The 12,182-nt window shown below is 52.4% G+C and overlaps 1 protein-coding gene across 12 annotated transcripts in view; it reads left to right on the forward strand.

Annotated features, from left to right (window-relative positions):
- The window catches only part of CUX1 (cut like homeobox 1), a 368,307-nt gene that overhangs the window by 185,128 nt on the left and 170,997 nt on the right, over window positions 1-12,182 (forward strand). The gene's annotated exons all lie outside the window — the stretch shown is intronic.

Consider the following 12,182-nt stretch of genomic DNA (forward strand, 5'->3'; position numbering starts at 1 on the left):
TCTCTTCCGTAAGTGTTCACAACACGAGGTACAGAACAGGCTCTGTAATATCCTCCCGTTTGCCTTTTTTTGAAAGGGACGACGACGTGTGTATACAGATGCTTGTAAATGCGTAAAATATTTCTGGAAAGATGCACAAGATGGTCTCCGCCTGTCAGCCAGGCAGCTGGGTGAAGGTGGATGTGCATGGGAAGGAGACCTACTTTTCACTGCATTCTTACACTTTCTGTCATTTCTATTTTTATTTTCTTTTTGAAATTAAATGGTGGTTAGGATATTCTTCAGGTTGTGCCGCCATCACCACCGCCTGATTCCAGAACATTTCCATCACCCGAGAAAAGAAACCCTATACCCATTTACACTCCCCATTCTCCCCCCACCCAGGCAACCACGAATTGACTGCCTTTCTGTCTCTGCAGGGGTTGACCCCTCTCAACATTTCACTTAAATGAAATCATACACTGTGTGGTCTTTTGTGACTGACTCCTTTCACCTAGCATCACGGTTTCAAGATTTATCCGTGTCGTATCCTGTGTCAGTGCTTCATTCCTTTTAATGGCTGAATAATAATCCATCATATCGATACGCCATGTTTTTTTAATCCATTGTCGGTTGATGTGATGGCCATTTGGGTTTCTGACGCCTTTTGGCTGTTGTGAGTATGCTGGTGTGAACATTCATACGCAAGTTTTTTGCACAGATTCACGGTTTCCTTTCTCTTGGATATGTACCCAGGAGTGGAATTTTTGGATAATATGGTAACTCTGTGTTCAGCTGTTTGAGGAATTGCCAGGGTGTTTTCCAAAGTGCCTCATTTTACATTTCCATCGCCGGTGTATGAGGGTTCCAGTTTCTCTCCATCCTCTCTAACACTTACCTCTATAGCCTAGTGGATATGAAGCGGTATCTCATTGAATTAGGGGTTTTGATTTGCATTTCCCTAATGACTACTGACGGACGTTGTGCATCTTTTCACGTGCTTATTGGCCATTTGCATATCTTCTTTGGAGAAATGTCTATTCGGATCTTTTGTCTATCTTTAAATTCAGTTGTTTGTCTCTTTGTTGAGTTGTAAGAGGTCTTTATTTATTCTCTATACTAATCCCTCGTCAGATACGTGATTTGCAAAAATGTTCTGGGATCCCAATCTGTGGGTTCTTTCGTTTTCCTGATAGCGTCCTTTGAAGCACACAAGTTTTAAATGTGATGAAATCCAATTTACCTATTTTTCTTTTGTTGTTTATGCTTTTGATATTGTACTGAAAGTCACAAAGATTTACAGTGGTGTTTCCTTATAAGGGTTTTGCAGTTTTAGCTCTTATATTTTGGTGTCTGATACATTTTGAGTTAATTTCCACACATGGTGTGAAGTAGGGGTCCGGCTTCCTTGTTTGGCGTGTGGATATTCAGTGTATCTCTGCGTTGTCTGTCAAAAATTCTTTCCCCACTGAATTGTCTTTTCACCCTTGTCAAAACTCAGTTAACTACAATGTGAAAGGCTATTTCCAGACTCTCAATTCTGTTCCACTGATCTAATGGCATGTCTGCCCTTATGCCAATACCACACATTCTTTTTTTTTTTTTAATGTGTATTCACTTTTGAGAGAGAGAGAGAGAGAAGCAGCATGAGTGGGGGGAGGGGCAGAGAGGTAGACAGAATCCAAAGCAGGCTCCAGGCTCTGAGCTGTCAGCACAGAGCCGGACGTGGGTCTCGAACTCATGTACTGCAAAATCAGGACCTGAGCCGAAGTCGCACGCTTAACCGACCGAGCCACCCACGCGCCCGCCAGTACCACACGTTCTTGATTAATGTAGCTTTGCGGTGAGTTTTGAGATTGATAAGTGTGAGTTCCCCCACCTTTGGTTTTCTTTCTCGAGAATGTTTCGGCTGTTTTGGACCCCTTGCATTTCTTTTTTTTTTTTTTTTTTTTTAACGTATATTTATTTTTGAGACAGAGAACAGAGCATGAACGGGGGAGGGTCAGAGACAGGGAGACACAGAATCTGAAACAGGCTCCAGGCTCTGAGATGTCAGCACAGAGCCCGACGCGGGGCTCGAACTCACGGACTGTGAGATCATGACCTGAGCCGAAGTCGGCCGCTTAACCGACTGAGCCACTCAGGCGCCCCCGGACCCCTTGCATTTCAATACGAATCTTAAGGATCATCTTGCCAGTTTCTGCCACAAAGCTGGCTGGGGTTTTGACAGGCATTGCGCCGAATCTGTAGATCTTATTTGGGACTTTTGCCATCTTAACAATATTAAGTCTCCCAGTCCGTGGACATTTTAAAATCTCACTTTCAGATGGTTTATGGCTAGTGGATAGAAAGACCATCGATTTTTGTGTATTGATCTTGTATTGTGGAACCTTGCTGAACACTATATGTGTTTTTATATCTTTAAGATTGTTTTTTTCTATATACATATATATCCTGTTCATAAAAACCGTGTTTGAAAAGCGTCACGTAGGAAAAGAAAAGGAAGAAAACCTCGGGTAGGCATTCGGCCTCCTCCACGGCCCCACTGTGATTTATCTGTGAGGTTTGGGCGGGGGTCGGCTGAGGCCCCAGAGGATAGGCTAGCACAACGCCAGGCACACGTCAGCCACCGCTTAAATGACCCTGTTGCCCAAGTGAAGGGCTGAACAAACCAGGAAGGAATTCGGGCAGCCAGACGGTCCACCTCAGGGGCGCCCTGCTGTTGGCAGAGGCTTTCCTGCTGGGAAGCTGCGACCCTGCCTCGTAGCCTCTACCTGTTGGGCCTGGTTTTGCAGTCGGGGGAGAGAAGACAGCTCATCGTCCTTGCCCACAGCAGCCCTTCAGAGCGTGCTGACAGCCGGAAGGTCAGATGTGCGTGGCAAACGGTAAAGGAAAGAGAGGACTAACCGCCGGTTACTGCTTTCATCGTCTCTACCGTAATTGTCCTGCTGTTCTCTGCCACAGATCCCTTCCCCGTGGCCCCACACCTTTATTTCCCCGCCTGTCCTTCGTGCCACGATCTTCTCCGGGCCTCTCCGGTTGCCTTCTCTTAGAGACTTGGTCCAGGCGGGAGGCGGGTGGTTACGGAATATTCCATCGGTTGTGTAGGAAGCCACTGCGTGGTGTTACCCACGTCTACGCTGCATTGCTTCCTAACTGAAAGCGTCCTGTGGGATTTGTCCATCCCGCTTCCAGCCGTGTGGGGATTTCCAGCGAATCTTGTCCACTTGGTAACTTTGCATAACAGACTGGAGAAGGCGTTTCCTATAATTAATTCCCTGCCACGCGGAGTATCCCGGATGTGATGCTTCCTCACTGGTGTCTGTCTGCGAGTTGGAGGTCATGAAGGAATGTGACCTTGACAAAGAAAGCTGGTGATGGCTGCTGGGCTGGCGGGGGCAGGTGGGCAGCTGGGCTCCCACGTGGGCGCGTTCCCAGTCTCTCCTCCTTCCACATTGCTCCAAAGGCAGCCTGGGCGCCAGAAGAGGGGCTCCCTCCGCCCCGGGGTCCTCTCGTGTCTCCCACGTGGCTCACAGCAAATATGCTCTCTGCCGCTGTGATCTTGCTTTAGAAAACGTATACCTTCCTTTTACGTGGCCGTGTTCATTTCAAGTGAGAACTCCAAAGCTGGGGCCACGCCCGCATCTCTTTTGGACAGGATCTTGGTCATTCTCCGTTGACTTCCGGTTATCCCACGTGACTCCTCCAATCAATCGTGTTTTGCTCTTGAAAGACGGAGAGCGAGACAGAACTGTTCTCGTCCCTGAAGCTCTTGCTGGGCCTTGTCGGCCTATAGTCCAGCAGAGCACATCGATCTGAAGATTCTGTGAATGGTCCGTGTTTATTCCTAACTCATTAGCTTGGGAATTCCCAGGGTGCAGGCTAGGGGGTGTTTGTGGGCGTGCCATTGCCGCCACGGCATCGTAGGTGTTGTTTAAGCGTCTCCGTCCCCCAAGACTTGAAACAGAGGAAGACGGCCTGTGGCGTGGTGGCAAGAGAATGCTGCATTTGGATGTTTTCTAGAAAGTCACCAATGTTTTCTCAGATTCTGTACACTCCAGATTCTGCCGGCTGCTTGATATGGGAGATTCTCATAGTTGATTTTCACAGCCCAGCAAGGAGCAGGTTATTCACTACACAGATGAAGAGACCAAGGCGTAGTTTAAGTAACCCCCCTCCAGACCATCCGGCAAGCACGCGCTAGGGCCGACCTCACACCGGCGTCTCTGTTCCTTCGAAGCGCACGTTTCTTTCCACTGACTGCACGGCCCCGGGCCCCGTGCAAGCCCCAGGGTGCTGTGCTGGGTGTCGTCATATGCTTAGTGGCGTCCTTTAGGGGCCTGGCTCCAGACGTGGTCGGTTTCCGCATCTGAGAAGCGGTGTTACCGATCTGGCAACCGCATCACCATTCACAGCAACCAAGGCTGATTCTCCCCACTTTGCAGACAAGGAAACTGAGGCACAGAGGTTAATTCGGTGGCTGAGGTAGCACACCTGTGTCAGTGCTGGGGCCGGGACTCACCCTTCTTCTTCCCACACCATATCCAGGCCCTCAGCCCTGCGTGCCACCACCCTACCTACCACCTGTGCCTGGCGGCACCCTGGAAACATGAGCCTTTGCATTTCAGGAAACACAACACTGGGGGAGCATGAGGACCAGTCCTTCCGTCTCGTATGTTTTTGGTGATCCCTAGGCCCTTGTAAAAAGCCCACACCGTTGTCTGTACCCGGGCCTCGTGACGGGGTACCCGCGTGTGGCCTGTGGGGGGTGGCAGCCCAGCGGGGCAGGGCCGGGCGCCCGCAGCAACCTGCTCACCGCACCGAGGAATGGCTTCCTTGTCTCTGAGCGCGGCGTGCGACAGGTGTGGCACCCAGACCGAGGCCACCGGTGTACGAGCAGGGTGCGCGCTGTCATAATAACAGCGAGGGTATCCTGCGCCTCCCAAGTGCTCGGCCCAGTTACGGGCACATTCCTTGTTACTATTTACCTAAAACCTACGAAGAGGTCTTATTTTCTCCCATTTTAGAGACGACATCACCTGGTGATTTCATCACCTGGTTATTTACCCCAACCGCCCCCCGCACCCCCCCCCCCCCGCCCGCCCGCCCCACCGCTTTCCTCCGCTGCTGCCACTTCCCCAGGGCTGTCTTGTTCCGACAAGGAAGTTAGCGCTTCCCTAAACTAGGCCCGAACTTGGCTCTCATGGCTTCCCGCTTTTTAGACTAGACTAAATGGGGCACGGTAAAAGCCCCCCTGAAACTCTTAATTATAGGAAGCCGCCTCCTCCAGTCTGATGCTACGGTTACCGATGCCGCAGGACGCAGCAGTGCCTTACGAGGAGTCCCTGAGCCCGTCAGCCGTTTCTGCCTGGAACCTACCCGCATCCATTCACAGATGCTCCCCAGGCAGCCTCCCGCGTCCGTTGGGACCCGGGCGCTGGGGTAAAGAGAGGAAGGCGCCTGTGCCCCTGCCCCCTGGCCTGGGATAGACCACAGGGTGGTGGGGAGGAAGCTCGTGGACGTGAGTCATCATCACATGGTGTGGGAAGTGTGCAGAGAGGGATTTGCAAAGAGCCCAGGTGGCACAGGGACCGAGTGACCAGTGGCGCCCGGGAAATCAGGAGGACACCGCAAAGGAGGCGTCACCGAGACTGGCTCGAGAAAGAGAGCTGGACTCCCCCATAGGTGAAGAGCATTCCAGGCAGAGGACCTAGTGTACAAAGACCTAGAGGCCTGGAGGGGCGTGGCGTGTCAAGGGGACCGGGGCTTGGTGTGGAGAAGCCTGGTCAGTCTGGGACTTCGTGGGAGGTGAAGTCAGCAGGGTGAAGCACGGGCCGCGCCGGGAAGGGCTTCGGGGCCTCAGCCTGAGGAGTGTGGATTGTAGTCTGGGAGTGAGGAGAAGCCACCAGGGCAGAGTGGCTCTATGTTTTTTCTGGGTTCTGGGACAGGGACCCAGGGGCCCTGAGAAGGACACACCATACTCCGTGGCAGGCCACAGTTCCGGAGATCCGCCGGGCATGGGTCTGCAGCGTCCGAACTGGAAGTCGTGGGGGCGGGGGAGGGTGTCAATTAAGTCTGAAGCATCAAAGGCAGGAAGGAGATAGTTCTGAGATCGATTTCTGAGGCCAAACGAACAGAACTTGTTACTTGATTGATGGTTAAGGCTGGTCGTCAAGGGGGATTTATACATCTGTAAATATTACACCGTTCCGTCCTTTTTCCACCTCTAAGCAAAGCATCTTCCGGTTAAAATTCAGGCCTGTGCTCGTTCCCCCCATTCCCTTCCCCAGCGGCAAACAGGAGAATCCCATCGCAAATTCAAGTAACAGCCCCCAACGCCTCAGACCCGTGAGTGTTCCAAGTCACGGGCGAGTGAGGGATTTCCGCAGGGAACGTCACCTGAAGACATCAGCATGCCCCTGAGAGTGAGAGCGCACCCTGTGCGTGTCACACAGGGGCCAGTCGGAACAGGTTGATTCTTTTAAAAGTGGCGTGGCGGTTTGTACAAAAACGGATGCCTTGAGTGTGTAAATTCTCTTCCGACTGACCCTCTGAAAGCGGACACGTAATTTAGATGATATTTGCATGGTGTTTCATTCCCCTTCTAGGTACATCACAGGTCAGTGATTATCCCCAGCCCTGAGAACCAGCTCACCAAGAGCTCCACGCCGTTAGATCTTCTGTCTCATTTGATTCTCCAGGGCTCCTGTAAGACAGGCATTCCGGCCGTTCCCTTCTCGTAGGCATAGAAAACAAAATGCAGAGAGGCAGAGGGTACGTGGCTGGCTTAACATTCCCAAATGCACGAACGGAGCCCTGTCGTCACTCCAGTCTAGTGGTGTCAAGTCCTGTGCCCTTTCTACTTTGATACGACCCTCCCCCGCCCTGCCCGCGGTAAAAATAATTTAAAATATCCTTTGGCCCTCACGATATTGGGGATTTGGTCCTTGTTTTTACTTTGTGCTATCTTAGCAGTGTGACCACCCCGGGACTGATAACAGACAGCTTGACTAGATCGTGCTGCAGTAACAACCCCAAGTCTCAGTGGCCTACGGCAACAGATTGCTTCTGGTCCATATAACACGGGCCGTGGGCCTACTGCCGGCCCGCGGACCGTGTGTGGTCCTCATTAGGAGACCCCAGTGGAAAAAGTGGCTCCTGTCAGGTCACACTGGCCTCACGACAGAAGAAAAGAGTGCCGTGCTGTGGCTGAACCACTACTAGATTGCTTTTTTAATCTTAAGCTTGGGCGTGGCGCCTGGCCCTGTCACTTGTGTTGCGTCGGCCAGAGCAGCTCACGTGGTCAAACCTGACGTCAGGGGGGCAGGAAAGCGCCCGCCACAAGCACGCTGCCACTGCCGCGGCCTGCTCTCCGTCACACAGGGAGGGTGACGGTCACGGCAGCAACGAGTCGAGAACCCGCACGACCCCCAAAACCCCACAGTGCGGTTCTGCTGGCGCCCCTGTGCCCGGGCACCTGCTCACCCCCTCCCGGTTTCAGGGGTCACACAGGTGATCTCCAAAACCCTCCCAACCTGGCCTGAGTGTGCGTACGACTGTAGGCAAGGATGGGTTGTTTCAGATTCAGAATAAGCTCCCTTCCAATACACTTGTATCTTTAGCTTTAATTCTTATTACAGAAAAGCCAAAGTCCGCACGGTGAGCATGGCGTTGCTGAGGGGGTAACCGGTGGGTCCGGGGACCTGCCGAGCAGCCCCCCGACGCTTCCTGCCGCTGAGGATGCACGGCCCACTGCAGGAGGGCGCTGTCGGGCGGCTGCCGTGGGGAGAGAGGCTTCGAGCGCGGGCCCCAGCCAAGTGGCTGTCGTCACATCAGCACATGAACCATACTTTCCAAAGAACTCTTTACGTCACTAAGCATTTTCATGTAGATTTAAAACGGGATCCCCTGACTGCCTGCTCACTTCGGCAGGTGAAGCTGGTGCTCACTTGAGGCACGTGGCCACTCGTACAATAAGAAGATGTCAGACACCTGCCGTGCGCCAGTCAGGAGGAAAGGCAGTTGAGGCAAAAAGCATAGTGCGGGCATTCAAGGAACCCAGGATCTCCAGAGGGAGCCTCATCCATCTGCAGTCCTGGAACTTCCCGACAATCCCATGTGGTGATGGGTGTGTCCCACAGGCAGCGGGGAGATGGGTCAGTGGAGCCTCGAGGATCAGGGGAACATTCCAAGGAGGCGCCTTCCAGGCTGCGGGGAAATTGCTCGAGTATTCAGGGAACAGGGAGTAACCGGGCGTGGCAGGAGGTGAAGCTGATCCCTGGAGCCGAACAGGTTTTCCCCAGGGCCAGGGCTTGAGTGCAACCAGAGCTGCGCCAGACCTGGCCCGGTTCGGCCACCCCTGACCTTGACCTCGCTCACAATGGCTTTGAGGGGGCGGGGATGGCAGGCAGACTCTACCTCAGGCTATCTCTGCACACTAGGTAGTCAGAGTGTCTAACCTGGATCCTCCTTCCAGTTATCTGCTGGAAGACCTTACCTCACACCTCCTCGGGGCTGCCTGCTGAGGGCCTGGCTCAAGGTCACAAAGGCAGGCAGTGCACACACCTGAGCACCTGCAGCAGACAGGCGTGGAGAGGGGAGCAGTTTGGGGACGAGGACGACACTGTCCCTCTCCCCCTCACTCACAGAACGCTAAAGGGAGATGGCCCCGCGTCCCGGGCCGTAACTGCATGGATACCCCAGGAAAGCTCTGGAGCGTGACAAAGCCAGCCCTTCCCCGGGCCAGGCACTGGGCCTCCTTACCCCCGTGAGCTCATCTGCCCGCTCCGTCCTGGCAGGTGGGCGCCATCACCCCCAGCCCAGCCCCGGGGCCCCCCTTCGCCCTCCAAACTCAGAGCCCTGCCAGCCACGGGAACCCGGCAGCCGCCGTCTCTCCAAGCGTGGCTAGGTCTCCAGCAGCGGGGATGCGAGCGAGGGGTAGTCTAGTACGCAGAAGCACTAGGAAGTGCCTGGCCGCAGCGAGGGGAATCCCACCACGGAGCTGGGACAGAGGATCGACCGAAACGCAGACTCCAGCGCTGGTCGTGGATGAGGGTGCTGACCATACGGGCGTCAAGAGAGTGAATGAGAATAGAGTAGCATCATTCCCAGAACCAACACATTCTTCCAGGTTCGGAGATCGTACGGGGAGGGGGGAGGGGGGGGCTGGGTAGGGTCCCTCATCAAGTAGAAACTCAACCACGTGCGGAGTGCTCATCACCTTGTAGTCAGTCCAGCTGCTTAATGAATTAATTAAGCTCATTGCCCTGACCTTGTTCTCCCAGGGGCGGGCTTTGAATTTTCTTGCATTTGTGGAAAGGGGACACACAGGAAGAGAGCTCAGAATCACGGTCCCTGTGTTAATCTGCTGGAGCTGCCGTGAGCAGGTACCACACTGACCAGCTTAAACAACTCACGCTTCTGGGGACTAGAAGGCCAAGATCAAGGTGTGGGCAGTATGGGTTCCTTCTGAGGCTATGAGGGAGGATCTGTCCCCAGCCTCTCTCCTGGCTTCTCGTGGTTTGCTGTCAGACTTCAGTGTTTATCGCCCCGGTCTCCGCCTTTGTGTCCACATGGGGTCCTCCCTGGATGTTTCTGTGTCCTAAGCTCCCCGTTCTATAAGGACAGGGTCATATTGAATTAGGCTTCCCCCCAATAACCTCCTCTTACCTTGATCACCTGCAAAGGCCTCATTTCCAAATAAGGTCACATTGACAAGTATTGGGAATCAGGACTTCAACATCTTTGAGGGGACACAGTTCAACCCATAACAGTCCCCACGTTTGCTGTGTAAATTACCAACCCCATTCCCACCTCCCTCCCCATCAACAACCCAGATAGGAGAGACAGGACCACATTTCAGGATCCTTCCACATCCTATCCTTTGCCTATCACAGGGGCAGCTACCCTTTGTACCCTTGGTCAGAATACCTGGAAAGCGAGGGACCCTCGCTAGGTGCGTCTTGAGTTGGGTGGAGAGGCCTCTGTTGGTGTCGAGAGGTACAAAGAACAGGCAGGACATCTACCCTGTTTTCTGGGCAGAAACTCTGCTCCCCGTGAGCACGTTGCTCCCCAGAGGGAACAGAAAGATCCAGAGCGCAGGGAGTGTTGCAGACATCTGAAGAGGTGACTCCACTTTTCCTCAAACCATCTATGTGTGGAGTAGTCGGATACAGAGGAAATCAGTACCGTTAACACATTTTCCAAATCTTGCAATAGATATTGAAAAAGATTTTTAGGTTACGAAAGCACAGTGTAAAATTTTACGTATGATTTAATCTCAAATACACATATTTTAACAGCTTTATTGAGATATAATTCACGTACCATATAACTCACTCATTTAAAGTCCACAGCCCATTGACTTTGAATATAGTCAATATAGTCAATGTGCAACCATTTCCACAATTAACTGTAGAGCATTTCATCACCCCAAAAAGAAACCCGGCACCCCTAAGCCATCATTCTCCAAACCCCCCATCCTCCCTGGCCCCAGACAACCACTCGTCTACTTTCTGGTCTCTATAATTTGCCTCTGTGACTACATTTCATTCAACTATATGTTGTTTTCAATTAGAAAAAAAAAAATTTGAAGGGAACTAGAGACCAGGAGATGACTTCTACTAGAGAGTGGCAGAATTCGGATTTTTATTTCTCTCCCCCCCTCTCTCTCTTTCCGTATTTTTCTAATTACTCAATGAGCATGAATTGCTAACATTCGGGAGGGGGGAGAAATGTTTTATTTTACAAATAAAGAGAGAACTATCTTGTCACTTTTAAGTAGTCCTTCGGGTTTCTCCAAACACTTCCCCAGCACCTAAATCCCACTCTCGTTTTACGGGGGGGAAGTGTGTCTGGGTTCCAAACAGCTGACTTCAAACGGGAATTTGGGGGCACAACGTGCTGGAAGCTGGAACTGCTGGTGTGCTTGCTCTGCATTGGGCTTCCGGAGACCTGTCCCCCGCCAGCCCTTGGGTCCTACTCCCCAGCATCTTCCAGTCCTACCTCAGGTGGCCTCTCTCGGCCCCGAACAAATTGTTGGTTGGCTCCCACGAGAGACCCTGTAATTAAGCCACATCCTTTTGCCTCTTTAATAACACTGGAGACAGTATAATTCTGCGAGGGGACAGAAGGAGTATGTAATTTAGTGTCCTTTTCCTGAGCCAATATGAACCCCGTGCATGTAGTATCCTGCATGCTTCAGGTGTGAAAAGTGATCTGATGTCTCAACAAGTGTGTTCTGTGAGCAAAACAACGTACTGAGTTCATCCAGCAATCAGAGGCTCTCTGGATGTGTGTCCGGCACATTCGGGAGTTTCATGCGTTCCCTTTCTTTGATGAATAGACTTTCTGCTGGCTCATCCGGGTTAAGTCACGAGACAAACTGATGCTGGCCACTGTCACAGAAACTGGCCTGGTGCCTAAGCTAGAAACCTGGGCGCCGTCCTTGACTTGCCTGCCTCCTCTGTGCCTCCTCGTATCAACTCGGTTTGACCCCATTCTCCCCGATTGGCCCCTTTTCCCCAATCCCTATGGTTGCCATCGCTCACTGGGTGAGGGCACAGACCCCGGAATGGTCACTCCTACGTGCACTGCTGGCCTTTCGTGATCTGACCTGCTCACCTGCCCACTCCTGTTACCCACGTATCCACATTCCCACCCCAGCAGACCCCCATGTTCCCTGGTGTGTTGTGACAGCCCCATCCGTGGGTTGTTGATCTGGATTCCAGGGCCACAACACAAGAGGACATGCGAGTGCTCTAAGGAGAGCACATAACCACGTGTGCGTGTGTTTCTAGGAGGAGGGTCCTTGGCTTTCATAAAATTCTTTTACTTTTTAAAGTTTATTTATTTACTTTGAGAGAGAGTGCTCATGTGGGACGGGGGGGGGGGGGTGGGCGGTAGGTGGAGGGGCAGAGAGAGAGAATCCCAGGCAGATTCCGCACTCAGCACAGAGCCCAACGCGGGGCTCGATCCCACAAGCCATGAGATCGTGACCTGAGCTGAAATCAAGAGTCAGGTGCTCAACTGACTGAGCCGCCCTCATAAAATTAGGCAGAAGTATGTCTAAGAATTGTGAGGCACCCCTCATTAAATTCCTAAGGAGGATGTATGAACCCCCAGATTTTAAGAGTTTTGCTCCAGGTGTTTGAATAGGTCCCTCCCTTTTCAGTCTCTCTCCTTCCCATCTGGTGAACTACTCT

This window comes from Lynx rufus, unplaced genomic scaffold (genome assembly GCF_022079265.1).
Source record: "Lynx rufus isolate CCGP_SWC_20201006 ecotype Redwood Valley unplaced genomic scaffold, mLynRuf1.p SCAF_27, whole genome shotgun sequence".
Lineage (NCBI taxonomy): Eukaryota > Metazoa > Chordata > Mammalia > Carnivora > Felidae > Lynx > Lynx rufus.